The following is an 18020-nucleotide window of genomic DNA, read 5'->3' as shown; positions in this document are numbered from 1 at the left end:
TCATTTCACTTGGGAAAACCACTAAGGCAGTATTTCTGAGAATGTAAAAAAGCAGGTGGAGAGTGAGTATCTGCCATTATAATGAAAACTCCCCAACCTGATTGTGACAGAGTAGGCAAGCAGGCCTAGCATCACAATGAAAATTCCCTAACCCAGTCTTCATATGAAAAAAGACGTTTACCGGGCGAGTTGGCCGTGCGTGTAGAGGCGCGCGGCTGTGAGCTTGCATCCGGGAGATAGTAGGTTCGAATCCCACTATCGGCAGCCCTGAAGATGGTTTTCCGTGGTTTCCCATTTTCACACCAGGCAAATGCTGGGGCTGTACCTTAATTAAGGCCACGACCGCTTCCTTCCAACTCCTAGGCCTTTCCTATCCCATCGTCGCCATAAGACCTATCTGTGTCGGTGCGACGTAAAGTCCCTAGCAAAAAAAAAAAAAAAAAAAAGACGTTTGGTGACTTCCCCGTCGCGTTTCTAGGGTAACGTTGCTATGCAATATAATACGATCTTGCTCACAAGGTGTACACTACTTAACATAGAATGCTGTATACAATGTACAATTCCGTAGCGAAGCACGGGTACATCAGCTAGTCTATATCAATAAAAGGAAGTGTTTGTCTGTGTGTACGCGATGCCCAACCAAATCTACCACGCAGAGATCTGAATGTTTTAACATAGGATTAGTTTATATGACTTCTATCGTTTTAATAATTTATTTATGTAAGTATTTATTTACTTATTTCTTATTTACCCGATGTTCATTTTATTCACTAAAAATGTTAGAATACTACGAGGATTTCAGTATAGGGTAAGCAATAAAACGTGAACCGTATTTTCTTTCAACTAACTCGATCTTATATTTTATTATTTTATATTTTATTCAGAGGAAACATACTATAAGTAAACAAAGAATAGTAAACCGAGGGAGCTGGCCGTGCGGTTAGGGGCGCGCATCAGTGAACTTGCATTCGGGAGTTAGTGGGCACGAACTCCACTGTCGGCAGCCCTGAAGATGGGTTCAGTGGTTTACCACTTTCACACCAGGAAAATGCTGGGGTTTTACCTTAATTAAGGCCACGGCCGCTTCCTTCGAACTCCTAGCCCTTTTCTATTCCATCGTCGCCGTAAGACCTATCTGTGTCGGTGCGACGTAAAGACAAACAAACAAACAAACAAACAAACAAACAAACAAACAAACAAACAAACAAACAAAAAAGACATATACCAGTAAAGATGTAATTTTAAGTCCATGCCTAGGAAGCTATTTTCGTTCTGTCCATGATATCCGGAATTGTTTGTCTGTGTGTATGTGTGCGATGCCCAGCCAAATCTACGGGACGTAAAGATCTGAAATTATTGTTAACATATGTGGACACAGCATTTCACCGATCACTCATGGTTGTGTCAAAGAGCGATTTTTGTTTCAAGGAATGAAGCTATTAGTGTCATAAGCAAGCAACTTTTACGGTTTAATAGCTACTAACGCCGTTGAATTAATAAATGCGGGCGAAGCCGCGGGTACATATTGGTGGTTAATAAGAGGGAAGGGAACACCGGCATACTGTTAGCCAGTAGCGCTATTTCGAGAAACAAGGTGTTGAGAATTACAGGTATTGTATGTTTCTTAGCTGCTGGAAATGTACTATAAGACCACACGAGTGTTGTGTTATTCTAAAAAAATTAGCGAAAATAAGGCGATAAAATCTAATTGTAATTATTTAAAGCATAAAACAAATGTTATTCTAGGTTTTAACAAAAAAAAAAAAAAAAAAAAAGAACACGAAGAAATGCAAAAATCTGCCGAACTAGGCCTAGTGAGCGTATATTATAAATCTGCCTCTGGGTATCAAGAAAGCTCTTCCATTTTATCTTTCCTGACATAATATTGGTTTTACGTCCTATTACTTTTTTTTTTTTGTGGGGGGAAGTCGAGGTGCTGGAAGTTTGTCCCACGGGCGTTCTTTTGCGTTCCAGCAAATCTACTGATATGAGACTGGTGTATTTGAGTTTCTTGATGTATGCTGGTGTCTACATGTCATTGAATTTCTTACAAGGTGAAATTACTTTGTTGCACTGTAAATTAATAGAACACCGAAATGTGTTTTTAATATTTAACGGTAATTCTATAGGTTATTTTCACGAAACATAACGACTTTTTCCGTCCATATAAAACCCTTACCGTACTGTAATGATTTAAAACTCATTCCAGATGTAAATCAACAGACTGTGGAAACAGCCATCCGAAGTCGCGGACAAGACATAATTTACAGTTAAATGAATAACGGGGATCTGGCAACTATTGAGAGCGATTTTGTCAAGTTTGAAGGTCTTACTTTAGGTGGCCGGTTTGCCATGTAGGAGGCCATGGGCTCGATTCTAACCTTTGTCAAGGACCTTCTCCTGACATTTTCTCCACAAGGGTGCCTTCATAATAAATCGAAGGTCACATCAAGTTCTCTGGATACGGTACTGTTTGACACTCCCAAGAATGTGACATTACATTATTTCTACTAGATCTTATCCGTCATCTTTCTCAGTTGTAAGTTCCTCGAGGTTTGTTCGAGGACGAAGGTAATATTCCATTTTTCCGACAGACACAACCTACACGTACGGGATCTTCTTTTAAAACTTTCCTCGTCCTGCTACACATAAACTACAAGGTGGGGGACCAGGACAGGATCCTTGCCAGCGGCTTGGCCCAGCTTTATAGTTGGCAGGAGTGGGGGGAAGGACGGTGATATTGGGCAACGTATTCTTCAGAAGATGCGTGATGATGATGATGATGATGAGGATCCTTGTTGTATAAAGGGGCCTAACATCTAGGTCATCGGCCCCTAATTGTACGAAATTTAATGACAATTTAAAAGTTCAAAATCATCCACTGACAAGAATAAAAAAAACGTGGTGATGAATGAATATGATTTTAAAATAATCAGTGGGTACGACCCGCAATGTCCCACCTTCCCAGAAACCATCAATAACAATATTATTACTGACCAAGGGACTGCTTCTAAAACACAATCCTGAATTGAGGATGCTTGTTGTTTAAAGGAGTCCAAACCGAGCTCGATAGCTGCAGGCGCTTAAGTGCGGCCAGTATCCAGTATTCGGGAGATAGTAGGTTCGAACCCCACTGTCGGCAGCCCTGAAATTGGTTTTCCATTTTCACACCAGGCAAATGCTGGGGCTGTACCTTAATTAAGGCCACGGTCGCTTCCTTCCCACTTCTAGCCCTTTCCTGTCGCATCGTCGCCATAAGCCATATCTGTGTCGGTGCGACGTAAAGCATCTAGCAGCAAAGGAGTCCAAAATTCAGTTCAACGGCCGTCATAATGGTACTTACCGCTGGTAAACTAGAACCATGGAATTTGTCATGTTGCGGTGCTAATCAAATGTACCGTACACTCACGGTTTCCACACTTTTTGGTACTACTCACAAGTATCGTACGTCGCACAGGCAGACCTATGACGTTTCTCACATAATGGTGCCACTCATAAGGCAACGCAAACCCATGGCGTTCCTCCCTCACGGGCGCCGGTATTCCCGTAGTGTCCCTCACATAGTGGGTACCAATCACAGGCAATGGAGATTTACGGTGTAGCTCGTATAGTGCTACTAATCACAGGCAACGCCCAGACCCGTGGTGTTTCTCACAATGGTACTAATCACGGGTACTGTAGAACCTACAATGATTCACCATCTGTTGCTACTAATCACAAACCTATTGTGTACCTAACATAGTGGTACTACTCGTAAGTAAAGGCGACCCATGGTGTTCCCCGCATGATAGTACTAATCACAAGTAGTTTCATGGTTCTAATACAATCATCCTTTGGTCGCCCCTTTTAGTCGCCTCTTAAGACAGGCAGGGATTGAGAGAGAGAGAAAAAAAGAAGGGATCCGTCACTTCGAAAAATGAAGTAACGGACGAAGAAAGGCAAGGGCCACAAACGGTGTGAAAATGAAAGACTCCCTTGGCGTAGAATGTTCTAATACCATCGGCGTCGGAAAAGAACAAGAGTTGACCAAGGGAGGTCAGACAGGATAGATACAAGTGAGGGGCCTGGCACAAGTAAGTGGAAGCAATGCCAGGACTCAGCTAAGGGTCCCGTGGGCACCAACCCACACTCCCAAGTTGAGAGCCCCTGGGGTGGTGGTGATTATTGTTTTAAGAGGAAGTACAACTAGGCAACCATCCTCTATATAACACTAATCAGAGGGAAAATGGAAGGGATCTGACACACTGAAAAATGAAGGTTTCGGCCAAAGGCAGACAAGGGCCATGAAGGGCGTGAAAATGAAGGATTCCCAAGCCCTCGCAGACCTAATAGCATCGGGGTTGGAAAAGAACAAGAGTTGACCAAAGGAGGTTGGATAGAATAGATGAAAGTGAGGAGCCTGGCACAAGTAAGTGGAAGCAATGCAAGGACTCAGCTGAGGGCTTCCTGGTCGCCAGCCCACGCTCCAAAGTTCAGAGCCCCTGAGGCCCCTTTCAGTCGCCTCTTACGACAGGCAGGGGATACTGTGGGTGTTATTCTACTGCCCCCACCCACAGGGGGAAGCCCCTGGGGCCCCTTTTAGTCACCTCTTACGACAGGCAGGGGATACCGTGGGTGTATTCTTCGTCTGCATCTCCCACCCACAGGGAGTAGAAGTTACGCCAACATAATAAGGAATACAGTCTCAAAAAGATACTTTTCCATCGATATATTGTTTTCTGGAATGACGAGATCTTAGCAATCAAATTTAAAATGCATCTATTGTATCCCCTGCCTGAAAGGGACACTAGGGGGTCTTGACTTGGTTTTCCTAGCTGAGTCTGGCATTGCTTCCACTTGCTTGTGCCAGCTTCCTCACTTGCAACTTTCCATTACAGTTAAGTGTTGAAAGTTCTTTTCCTTAACCTGTATTATAAGTGGTGTAGCATTGTACGAGTCCTAGTCCTTTTTCCGCCATCTCCTCTCCCTTTCACTTATGTCCACTTCCCTCCTTGAAGTCCTGTCAGCATTGCTAACCATACGACCTGGATCGTACATGTACGATAATGTCATGCTGTGTACCATCGTATGATCCAACTCTATTGTATGATTCTACGACATATCGTAAATTTCGTTTGGTTTTCTCTTCAAAATGTGTAGACTTTTGTTCCTTCTTTTCTTCGTGCTGGTTATGTTCTGTCATAAATGATAAGCTGGAAAGAGAGGGAGGGGCTTTTCGAATAATAGGATTCCAAAAGACATCAGTAATGATATTAAAGCTTGCTATTAAATTTGTGCTAAGTTACCGGAGGTGAAAAACATGTTTGGTGAATGTGAGTTTTTCACACTTCCAGAATTTGCACTCTGTTTTGTCATTCCCTCACTGGAATGCCGACTGTGAAAGAATATTCAGCAAAATTAATCTCATTGAAGTCAAAATCAGGAATAGGCTAATTACTTCTACGGTGAATGGATGCTTGCTGGTCAGTCAGTGGTACGTGTAAATATTTCAAACTGTTGGAGAACATGCTCAGAAGGATGACTAAAGCACAACTGTATAATCAACCAGCAAGCTCGAAGTACTGGTACTTCAAAACCTTCCGGTGTGAATGCTCCTAGAGTTTCTATAGTGGATGTTCATGATGGCGATGATAATGACGATTTACAGCTATGAGGTAAGGCACTTCAATGTCATGTTGAATAATTATTTACAAATTACTCAGTTCTTGAGTAATCTAAATACATTTTATTTTTGTATCCTTGATTCTGTATCTTGTGTATTAGCACAGTTTTTTCAAGAGAGGATCGTACAACTTAAATAACCATGAAAATATTCGCTATAAGTCTCTTTACAGATGCAATAGCTTACTAATACAGCAGCTTGCTTCTCAGGAAGCTGACTCGTTTGATTCTTGGTTAATAATATGAGATTTCCAAAAAGTTGAGTACCTCTGGCTCGGGTCGCACATAAAACTGCACATTCCGTGGATTATCTATAACACGTAGCTATAGGGTGAGATCAGGTGAACGAGCAGGCCACAAAACAGGACATCTTGTTCCTATCCACTTTGCAGGGAATGTCTGATCCAGGTGTTCACAAACCCTCAGTACAAAGTGAGGTGGGGCTCGACCATGTTGGAACCACATCCGTTGATGAAGGGCAAGTGGGATGTGTTCCAGGAACGTGGGTAGTACATCTCTGAGCACTATTGTGTATACTGCTGCATTTAGGCAGGGAGGAAGAAGAAACGGGCCTACTACGTAATCATTGACTATACCTGCCCATAGGTTGGCTGAAAGTTTGTGCTGATGGCTCTTCGCAACTGTAGTGTGGGGATTCGCATTGGCCCAAACATGACTATTGTGATTATTTAGCATTCCATCTCTGGTGAATCAGGCGACATCTGTGAAAAGCAGGGTGGATGTTAAACAACTTGGGTTAATAATAACCTTTGACTCAATCTTTTCCAGACTACGGTTCCTTATCTCATTCGCCATCCTCCATCATCCTTGAAAGTTTGTAACATCATCATGGATACACCCTATATTGCTGGAGACAGGAAAAGGAAGTTTGATTGAAGGAAGTCAAGAAATCATACATAGAGAGAAAGGAACATGAAAAGGGACAAATAACAGGATAAATTCAGTAACAGGTCACTGTGGGGAAAGGGAGCAATAGAAAGAAGAGGCAAAGACAAACATAAAAACAGTTTCCCCACCTTTATACACTGCCATGTCCAGCTCCTTGGCTAATGATCAGCGTGCTGGCCTTTGGTCACAGAAGTCCTGGGTTTGATTCCTGGCAGGGTCGGGAATTTTAACCATAACTGGTTAATTCTGCTGGCATGGGGGCTGGATGTCTGTGTTGTCTTCATCATCATTTCATCCTCATCATGACACACACGTCGCCTACCGGCGTCAAATCGAAAGACCTGCATCTCCCGGCACTAAAAGCCATACGCCAATTCATTTTACACTCTCATTTCCTCATCAATCCCAATTCTTCTAAATCCATTTTTTTTCTCTCATCACCCCCCCCCCCCCCAAAAAAAAGAACCTCATTTCTGCTTTCCCACGTTATCAGAAGGGCAGACATCAACATTCAGTGAGGGGACATCTTGACAGATCTTCAGTCTTCATGTAGAAAATCTAGGATAAGAGGAAAGGCCAATTATAACAGGGAAAAGGAACAGACACAAGATGAACTTGGTGGGTTTGAACCCCACTTTCGGCAGCCCTGAAGGTGGTTTACTGTGTTTACCCATTTTCACACCAGGCAAATGCTAAGGCTGTACCTTCATTAACGCCATGGCCATTTCCTTCCCACTCCTAGTCCTTTCCTATGCCATCATCGCCATAAGACCTATCTGTGTAGGTGCGACGTAAAACAAATAAAAAAAAGTAAAAGACTAGGAACCCAGGACAAACACAGGAGAAAAGAAATGGGAAGCAGAAACAAGCCCTATAACAATGATTTATTATTAAACAGTATGCTCCTTATTCAGTAGATTATGGTATAATGTGAATTTTAAAGCCTGACATTTCACATTTGTCACATCTTTACAGGTTTCAATCCTAATTGGATCATCTTCAGTAAATTGCTAAAAATTGACATATCATAGTTAAAAACATTTAAATTTGAAGAACAAGAATGATGTTATGATTGTTAAAAAATGTTCGGATAATGGTGCACGCTGAAGATTTTAAGACGACATTTTAAGAGCATGTACTGTTTCTTAATAAGAACATTTTAACAATCGTAACATTAATCTTGCTTCAAATTGAAATGTTTTTAACTGTGATACGTCAATTTTTAGCAATCTACTGAAGATGATCCAATTAGAATCAAAACATGTATAGAAGTGACAAATGTGAAATTTGAGGTTTTAAATTCACATTATACCGTAATGTATTGAATGTATTGAATGAGGAGGATACTGTTTAATAATAAAGCATTGTTGTAGTGATTTAAAGATTATAAGTTTTTGGTTGTCACTACAGAAACATGAAATTTTATATTTTGTGGTAGAAACAAGCCCATCGGGGTCTGAAAAGAAACGTATGTCAAAGAACTGTGGCCGATGACCGTCTGTCTGAAGATGGCTCTGTGTGTGTGTGTGTGTGTGTGTGTGTGTGTGTGTACATGGAGATTGTCTGTGTCTTTTTGTGTTTTCATATTTGATCTTTTCTCCTCTTTCTATTGCTTCCTATTCTCACCCTGATCTGTTGTGTTTATCCTGTTATTCATTTATTTTCATGTTCCTATTTTTCTTTACATTATTGTAAATGATTTGACACTTGTTTCTTCCTTTCTATTATTTATTTATTTTGTCCAAAGAAAGTTGAACAAGAAGGAAGACAGAGAGAAACCAAATGCAAGTAAAAGTAATCTGATACTTACCTGGGATACCTGACTGCTCCATTGATTTGAAATGGGAACCAAAACGTTTCAGGTTAGTGTGATCCACAAGTCATTCATTTCCCCACCTTCCACAGCTCCCCCCTCCCCCTTTTTTTTTTTTTTTGCGAGTGTCAGAACTCTTCTTCTTTCAGCTCTGCTAGATAAGTGCTGTCCTTCTGAGCTCAAGTTGGCAGGTTAGATCCTGACCCAGTCTCATGATATTCAAACATGCTCAAATACGCTGATGCTGTGTCGGTAGATTTACTGGCACCAAAAAAACCTTTTTTCTTCTTCTAGTACCATATGTGCTAGCTTCCTCTATGGATCAGTGATAGAGTGTCGGCATCCAGATCCCAATGCAGCGGGTTCAAAACTGGCAGAGGTAGTCTGATTCATGAAGGGTGGAAAAAGTTCATTCTACACTCCATGTCATACGATGTCAGCATGTAAAAGATCTCTTGTGACATATCTGGTGTTTACCCGACAACATTAATTAAAACTCAGCCCAATACTCCCAAGAGAGATTTGCTTTACTCTACCGTCTACAGATGTATGAAAATTATTAGACTCAAAGGAGAGGATATAAAGTAAAATTGCCTTAGTTTTAATTTGCCCTTCTAATTTGTAACATGGAACTCCCTGACTTTCATCCAAATACTAATCCTACTGACTAAAATTTGTGAAATACTGTATTATTCATCATTTTTAAAATATTCTGTTGAAACTATAGTGTACCTTTCTCTTTGGTCTGTTGACAATATTGTACAACATCAGTTTTTGAGAGTTTCGATAGTATATAGTCCAAAGCACAGAGAATCATATTAGCACTCAAGTAAAGCAAAATATCACACAACCACTTCATATTATTCCATTTTATGTAATTACACTCAAAGGAGGAATTAAAAATCCTCAACATTGGACTTTAATATTGATACAGGCATCAAAATTGGCTATAAAATCATCACTGATGTAATTTAAGGAAAATATAACTTGTGTTCTGTAATTTACTTGAAACAGACAACAAGTAACATGTAAAAGAGCCCCTGTGCAGCACGAAAAGATTTACATTCATTTTTATGGGTAAGTAGTAATAAGTAATGCCACAACGGAAAAAATAAAATAATAGTACTGTATTGAGTCTAATAATATTCACACCTCTGTACGAGGCTAGGCCTAGAGTAAAACAGAATGTTGAAATTGACAAGCAGACAGCCAGATGGCATCAAATTAAAATGTCTGCACATAGTATGAGAACATTATTATTATTATTATTATTATTATTATTATTATTATTATTATTATTATTATTATTATTATTATTATTATTATTATTATTATTGCGTTCCGGTCTTCTAAGGACCACGTTACAATTTCAATTGTTCCTCCTTAGTTGTTCTTTCCTTTTCTTCCAGTATTCTTTCATTGTTTCACTGTGTTTCTTTTTCCTGTCTTCAGTCCACTTTGTGCCTGTTTTCCTTTCCTTCCTCCTTTGGAATCCTTCCATTTGTAAGACTTTCTTCCTAAAAATCTTTCTTTCCAATAATTCTTCTTCTCGTATGTTGTTCCTTTCCAGGTCTTTCTTGACTTCTTGAATCCAGGTGGTAGTTGATTTCTTTTCCCAAAGGTACTTGAAGATTCGTTTAGTTAGTCTATTGTCATCCATTCTGTAAATGTGTCCAAGAAATAGCAATCTCCTTTTTCTTATTGTTTCTGATATGTTTTCTACGTTCTGGTAAATTTCATTATTACTTCTTAATTTCCAAAACTCTGCAATTATTATTATTATTATTATTATTATTATTATTATTATTATTATTATTATTCAGCTTCACGAATTGCTTGCGCATATCGCACAGTATCAGAACCCGCGATTCTAGTAGTAGCAGCAGTAGCTCCCATTGACTTGTTGGCCTTCGAAAGACAAGAAATTTGGCTCACACAAGAAGAGCTAGGAAGGAAAAGGGCAAAGGCTTTGGCTCATAGTCGCAGAATGCAATGATGGCAAACAAGATGGGAAGATGATTCTAGAGGGAAATGGACGAAAAGACTGATACCTTCTCTGGGCGTATGGGTTGCCCGAAATCATGGTGAAGTGAACTACTATCTCACACAGTTCCTGACAGGTCATGGATACTTCCGAAAATTTCTTCATAGGCTAGGGCTAGCAACTAATCCGGTGTGCATATACTGCGGCGATATCGATGACGTATCACATACTTTCTTTGTGTGTGTTCATTGGCTGCCACAAAGAAGATGCTTAGAAGTTATGCACGGAGAATTGACGCCAGAAGGGATCGTGTCAGTAATGCTACGAAGTCGAGAATCTTGGGACCAGGTGGCAGTCTACGTAGAAAATATTCTGCGTCAGAAGAAGAAGGACCTGGACGATTACAACAGATAGTAAAGCAGAAGAAGGAAGATGAAGCACAAGATGCATTAAGCACGACATCCGCCCTGAAGTAATGCGAGAGCGGTTCCGGGGCGGAGATAAACGTCGTGGGAAAAGGGAGTGTGGTTTTTAGTGGGTAAGAATCTCCACACACTTGTTGAGTGCGGACCCTCACAAGCGTCTTATGAAAGATTTTCCACACTCCCTCGCAAAAAAAAAAAAAAAATTATTATTATTATTATTATTATTATTATTATTATTATTATTATTATTATTATTATTATTATTATTATTATTATTATTATTATTATTATTATTATTATTATGTAACCTTCTCATCAGAGGATATTACGCCTAAGATTTGCGAATGGAAAGTGATCGAGAACTACACGGGGAGCGATCATCAATATATCACCTTTCGACTGCTCCAAGAATCTCCTCAAGAAAGAAACATCTTGCGCAGGCCAGCACGGTGGAACATAGCCGGTATTGACAAGGAAAAGTTCATTGATGTAATTCGGAATGGAATGGACAACATAACTGAAAAATGTTTTGCTCGTAGAGGGAAGGAAGCAGCTGGTGTATGTGTTGAACTCACTATGCAGCTAATCCATCAAGCATGCAACGCCTCAATGTCCGAAGGAGACCGCGAAACAGCAAGCGCCCAGCGTACTGGTGGACCGAAGAGATTGCTGAACTGAGAAGGAATTGTCTGCGACTTCGACGCAGGGCTCAGAGGATGAGAGGCAGTCAAGAGAATACCTCAGTCACAGCGGAGTACAAGTCAGCGAAGAAGGAACTCCGTAATGCAATCAGAAAAAGTAAAGCCGATAAATGGTGGGCACTGGCTAAAGAAGTAGAAGATGATCCATGGGGACAAGGTTATAAGATTGTCATGAAGAAACTCGGGACATTTTCAACCCCGAGTGCAGATCCGCAAACAATTAAACAAATTGTGGATACACTATTCTCAGACCATCCAGAGAGGATTGACTGTGACGACGAGAAAGAACTGGATGATTTACCCCTCTTTACTGTAGAAGAGCTGAATAGAGCTATTAGCTCTCTTAGAAACAAGAAAACTCCAGGACCAGATGGTATACCTGCAGAAGTGCTAAAGATAATAGCAGAACTATGCCCAGAACTGTTGCTGAATATGTACAATCATTGCCTGCAAACGGGTGTTTTTAGTCCCCGATGGAAAATGGCTCATTTGGTTCTGATCAGCAAAGGAAAACTTGGTGGTTATAGACCTTTATGTATGCTGGACACAGCTGGAAAAGGCCTAGAGAAACTTCCGCAGCCCAGAATCCTCTCAGCAGTTCAACTAGCAGGGGATCTATCTGTTTGCCAACATGGATTTCAGAGAGGACACTCAACGCTAGATGCAGTGTGGGAGGTGGTGAATACAGCAGAAAGGGCACAAACAGGCAACCATCATTCCCGTAAATTGACACTTCTTGTGACTCTGGATGTGAAGAATGCCTTCAATTCGGCAAGATGGAGCGACATGTTGGTAGCTCTTGAAGAAACTTTCAAGCTACCACAATATCTTATGCGCATAATGAGAGATTACTTCAAAGATCGCACTCTGTTGTATGATACGGAAGATGGAGAAAAGATAAAGCGTCTGACGGATGGTGCAGCGCAGGGATCGATCCTTGGCCCAGATCTTTGGAACATAATGTATGATGGCTTGTTACGTTTGGAGATGCCAGAGGACACGAAGCTTGTGGGCTACGCTGATGATGTGGCCGCCTTGATAGTAGCTCGTAATGTTGAAATGGCTCAAATTAAACTGAACCAGGTGATGCGGCGCATAAAAGAATGGATGATGAGCCACAGTCTAACATTAGCCGAACACAAAACGGAGATAGTTCTTCTGACGAGGAAAAGGATCGAAACTCTTGTACCAATGACTGTTGGAGAGTTAGTGATAGAAACATCTGCGAGCACAAAATATCTAGGAGTGACACTTGACTCCAAGTTCACATTCTGGACTCATATTCAGAGAGTGACAGACAAGGCAGTAAAATACATGACTGCACTTAGCAGACTAATGGGAAATATTAAAGGTCCGAAATCCAGTAAACGACGTCTTCTCATGTCGACGGTTCAGTCAGTGCTTCTATATGGTTCTGAAATCTTGGCTGAATCCTTGAGATTTGCTTGGTATCGGAGAAGGATAGCTGCCGTACAACGGAGAGCGGCTTTGCGTATTGCATGTGCATACCGCACTGTTTCCGAACCGGCAATCCTCACGGTGGCAGCAATAGCCCCAATAGACCTACTCGCATTGGAGCGGCATGAAATCTGGCGTACCAAAGGAGAGCTGGGAAAGAAATGTGCAAAGAAGCGCGCCTTCAGTCAATTGATGAGGCGATGGCAACTCAGATGGGAAAGTGACCCTCGAGGCAAATGGACCAAGCGACTGATACCACGCTTGGATATCTGGGTTGAAAGGGCCCATGGTGAAGTAAATTACTACCTCACGCAGCTTCTAACAGGACATGGATATTTCCGGAAATTCCTGCATAAAGTGGGCAGAGCGAGTGACGCAGCATGCATATACTGTGATGATATTGAAGACGTATATCACACCTTTTTTGTATGCGGCCATTGGACAATTCAGAGAAGATGTGTGGAAACTGAACTAGGAGAATTGACAACAGATAATGTTATTTCGGTGATGCTGCGAAACCAGGAATCCTGGGATCGCGTGGCAGTACATGTGGAGGACATCCTTCGTCAGAAGAAGAAGGATTTGGAAGCATACGAACGTTCGTAAAGGAGAAATGAAGAAAGAAGACGTCTGAAAGACAAAGCACGATATCACCCTGAAGTAATGCGAGAGCGGTTCCGGGGTGATGACTCACATCGTGGGAAAAGGGTGTGTGGTTTTTAGTGGGTAAGAATCCCACACACTTGTGGAGTGTGGACCCTTCACAAGTATCTTTTTGAAGATTTTCCACATTCCCTCGTAAAAAAAAAAATTATTATTATTATTATTATTATTATTATTATTATTATTATTATTATTATTATTATTATTATTATTATTATTATTATTATTATTATTATTATTATTATTATTATTATTATTATTATTATTATTATTACCTTATCTGTTCTAAATGTTGGCTGTCATAATGGTGATTTCAGATTTGTTCATGGTGTTATGGATCAGTTCTCCTGAAAATGTTTGATATCAGTCCCTCAGGTTTCATAACCAGGAGATTCGTCGTTGTCCTTAACCTCTCTTCCTGAAGATCTTTGCTTACATGACGAGCTAGTGTATTCAGTACTTCCTTTAATTTTTCATGACATCTTTTGTTTATTCATTCAGCTCAATACGACTTGGTTAATCATGCGATCAATCCATGGTATTTTTAATAGCCGTCCATGAATCCATAAGTCTCAGATACTTTGGTCAATGTCCAGGACTCAACTTCATATAAAAACACTGGGATAACACAGGATTTAACTATTCTGTGTTTCAGATAAAGAGTTAAGGAATATTGAATTTTCACGACCGCATTGTAATCGAAACAGACTTTCAACGTATTAGGTCGTGTTACGTACATGTAGTACGTGTTGAAGAGATGTTAAGTACAGAACAAAAATGGCCAGCCAGACACCAGTGGGATCCGAACCCACAACCTCCCGATTTTGCGTCGGTTGCTCTACCAATTGAGCTATGGTGGCCTAGGCCATCTTTGTTCTGTTTGAAAGGATCTGAGCTACAGGTCTGGCACTGCTGCTAGCACACTGTAGAGTGCGTTTAAGTCGCCCGTTGTGGAGCATGTTAATGAATATTGAATTTTCACGACCACATTGTAATCGAAACAGACTTTCAACGTATTAGGTCGTGTTACGTACATGTAGTACGTGTTGAAGAGATGTTAAGTACAGAACAAAAATGGCCAGCCAGACACCAGTGGGATCCGAACCCACAACCTCCCGATTTTGCGTCGGTTGCTCTACCAATTGAGCTATGGTGGCCTAGGCCATCTTTGTTCTGTTTGAAAGGATCTGAGCTACAGGTCTGGCACTGCTGCTAGCACACTGTAGAGTGCGTTTAAGTCGCCCGTTGTGGGGCATGTTAATGAATATTGAATTTTCACGACCACATTGTAATCGAAACAGACTTTCAACGTATTAGGTCGTGTTACGTACATGTAGTACGTGTTGAAGAGATGTTAAGTACAGAACAAAAATGGCCAGCCGGATACCAGTGGGATCCGAACCCACAACCTCCCGATTTCGCGTCGGTTGCTCTACCAATTGAGCTATGGTGGCCTAGGCCATCTTTGTTCTGTTTGAAAGGATCTGAGCTACAGGTCTGGCACTGCTGCTAGCACACTGTAGAGTGCGTTTAAGTCGCCCGTTGTGGGGCATGTTAATGAATATTGAATTTTCACGACCGCATTGTAATCGAAACAGACTTTCAACGTATTAGGTCGTGTTACGTACATGTAGTACGTGTTGAAGAGATGTTAAGTACAGAACAAAAATGGCCAGCCGGACACCAGTGGGATCCGAACCCACAACAAACAGAACAACCTGAAAATGGAGATTAGTGAATGGATTACAAATGCATCCAAAACATACTACAGCTTGAAGCAGATCATAACATTCCATGAAATATTGACCAAAGTGTACAACGCCATAACAGTTCCTGTTTTGCTACACAGAGTATAGACCCTGAGTACAACAAGAGGCAACAAAGAGAAACTGATGATCAATGAGCAGAGATTCTTGAGAAAGACCTTTGTACATATGCAGGAGGACAATAGCTGCGGACACAGGAAGCATGGTTTTAGGAAAGACAGATCAATGTTTGACCTGATCTTTACATTAAGACTTATGATGGAGAAAAGATGGGAGTTTGGAAAAGACATTGTGATAACATTTATTGACATTGAGAAAGCTTATGACAGTGTGCCCAGACAGTTGGTATGATGGAGAAAAGATGGGAGTTTGGAAAAGACATTGTGATAACATTTATTGACATTGAGAAAGCTTATGACAGTGTGCCCAGACAGTTGGTATGGGACACATTAAGGAAAAAACAAGTTAATAGAGTAGAAGTGCAAATGATAAAAGCTATGTATAAAAATTGTGTTAGTAGTCTGAAGACTAGTGTAGGAAAACCAAAATGGTTTAAAGTTGAAACGGGTCTCCGACAGGGAAGTATACTATCCCCCATTCTATTCATCAAAGCATATGATGGAGAAAAGATGGGAGTTTGGAAAAGACATTGTGATAACATTTATTGACATTGAGAAAGCTTATGACAGTGTGCCCAGACAGTTGGTATGGGACACATTAAGGGAAAAAACAAGTTAATAGAGTAGAAGTGCAAATGATAAAAGCTATGTATAAAAATTGTGTTAGTAGTCTGAAGACTAGCGTACAAAAAACAAAATGGTTTAAAGTTGAAACGGGTCTCTGACAGGGAAGTATACTATCCCCCATTCTATTCATCATAGTCATGGATGAAATTCATAAGAACATTAAACAGAGATTGGGAAGACAGGCAACAGAAGCCATGTTGTTTGCAGATGATATAGTGATATGGGGTGAGGATGAAATGGGAGTGCAAAAACAAGTAGATGTATGGAATCAAGATAGAAAAATTTGGGATGAAAGTAAGCACAGAGAAAAGTAAAACAATAGTGATGACAAGGGGAAGGAAGGAAGGAAGGAAGGAAGGAAGGAAGGAAGGAAGGAAGGAAGGAAGGAAGGAAGGAAGAGGAAAGAAAAAACTGAATGGTAAAATTCTGGAAGTGGTTGAAAGTTTCAATATTTGGGAAGTGTGATCACAGAAAATGGAAAGATAACCGAGGAAATTGGAAAAAGAATACAACAAGCAAACAGCTTCTACCAGAGTGTAAGGGGTATTTTGTGGAACCAAGATGTCCCAAAGAAATGTAAGAAAGTATTATATTCAACCTATTATGAACCCATACTAACCTATGCAGCTGGATCGTGGACTACAACAAAACGAGAGGGGAGTAGAATACAGGCAGTGGAGATAAAATTCCTAAGAGATATCGAGGGCAAGTCCAGAAAGCATAGAATTAGAAATGAAGAGATAAGGAAAAGGACAGGAATCTTGAAACTTCAAGACAGAATAGAAACAGTAAAGCTAAAGTGGTATATGCATATGATGAGAATGGGAGAAGAGAGAGTGCCAAAAAATGCTTTTTCAGAGAAGTTAACAGGACAGAGAGCATGAGGAAGACGCCGAAAGAGGTGGACAGATTCAGTGTGGGACTGCATAGAGAAGAGGGGAGGAAAACCAAAAGATGTACTCAAAAAGGAGAAGAGTGGTGGAGAGACAGGCAGCGATGGAGGTCCTTGATTCACAACCCAACCCGGGAAGCTGGAAACGGGAAATGAAGATGATGATGACAACAGGAAGAACCGAGAGTTGCATGGTTTGTTGAACCAACTCAATATTATACAAACAGTGAAGGTCAGAAGACTGCTACGGGCAGGACATGTGGCTCATATGTTTGACTACCTCTGGACCAAAGCAATCCTGTAAGGAAGACCTGAAAGAACCCACCCACTTGGTAGAATGGGAAGATCGACAGCTAAGAGACCTTTCAAAATTTGGGGTCCTCAAAAACATTATCTGAGAAGCACAAAATCACAGTTACCTGGAAGCAGATTGTAATGTCAGCATATGATCTTCAGGGTCTTTGATTGTTGGTAACAAATCTTGATACAAGGTGAAAGTTCTGAAAATGTGACTACCTTTGGGACTCAAACGATAAGGATTTAGTTTCGTACTTTCAGTGCTTTCATCTTACACAGAAACAGTTATTATTAAACAAACCTGTAAATAATTTAAATGTTAAAAATTATTTTGATTAATATCTCATTGTACAAATCTGAAAACAATCACTATCCCTGATCAGAGTCTTAAGAAAAGACTTGTTGAAAGACATACCTTCAGTGTTGAAGGTCTGAACCACCCTCTCTTGAGATGACACAGGTTTCCCTATTTAACTGCTGTACACAATCATAGGCCACACCATGTATGAGAGAGACAGAAGAGTACATATGTTTAAATAAGTAGTGAAGTATTATCATATTTACTCAGATAATTTTCTCACCCTTAATTTTGGAATAGATACTTGAGGGAAACAGAAAAAAATTCACATGATTATCCCATCATGATTATGTAAACATTTTCCTTCATAAATGTGTTTGCTATTTTTTTTGTTGCAAAATTTGAAG

General features: G+C 40.5%; 2 non-coding genes across 2 annotated transcripts; both read right to left on the bottom strand.

Annotated features, from left to right (window-relative positions):
- Window positions 1-14397: 14397 nt before the first annotated feature.
- TRNAL-CAA (transfer RNA leucine (anticodon CAA)) lies at window positions 14398-14474 on the bottom strand. Its single transcript has one exon. It is a non-coding gene; the product is annotated as a tRNA-Leu (tRNA).
- Window positions 14475-14694: 220 nt separating this feature from the next.
- TRNAL-CAA (transfer RNA leucine (anticodon CAA)) lies at window positions 14695-14771 on the bottom strand. Its single transcript has one exon. It is a non-coding gene; the product is annotated as a tRNA-Leu (tRNA).
- Between the last annotated feature and the right edge of the window lie 3249 nt (window positions 14772-18020).

This window comes from Anabrus simplex, chromosome 10, assembly GCF_040414725.1.
Source record: "Anabrus simplex isolate iqAnaSimp1 chromosome 10, ASM4041472v1, whole genome shotgun sequence".
Classification (NCBI taxonomy): Eukaryota; Metazoa; Arthropoda; class Insecta; order Orthoptera; family Tettigoniidae; genus Anabrus; species Anabrus simplex.
This window is presented reverse-complemented; position numbering and strand designations above follow the sequence as displayed.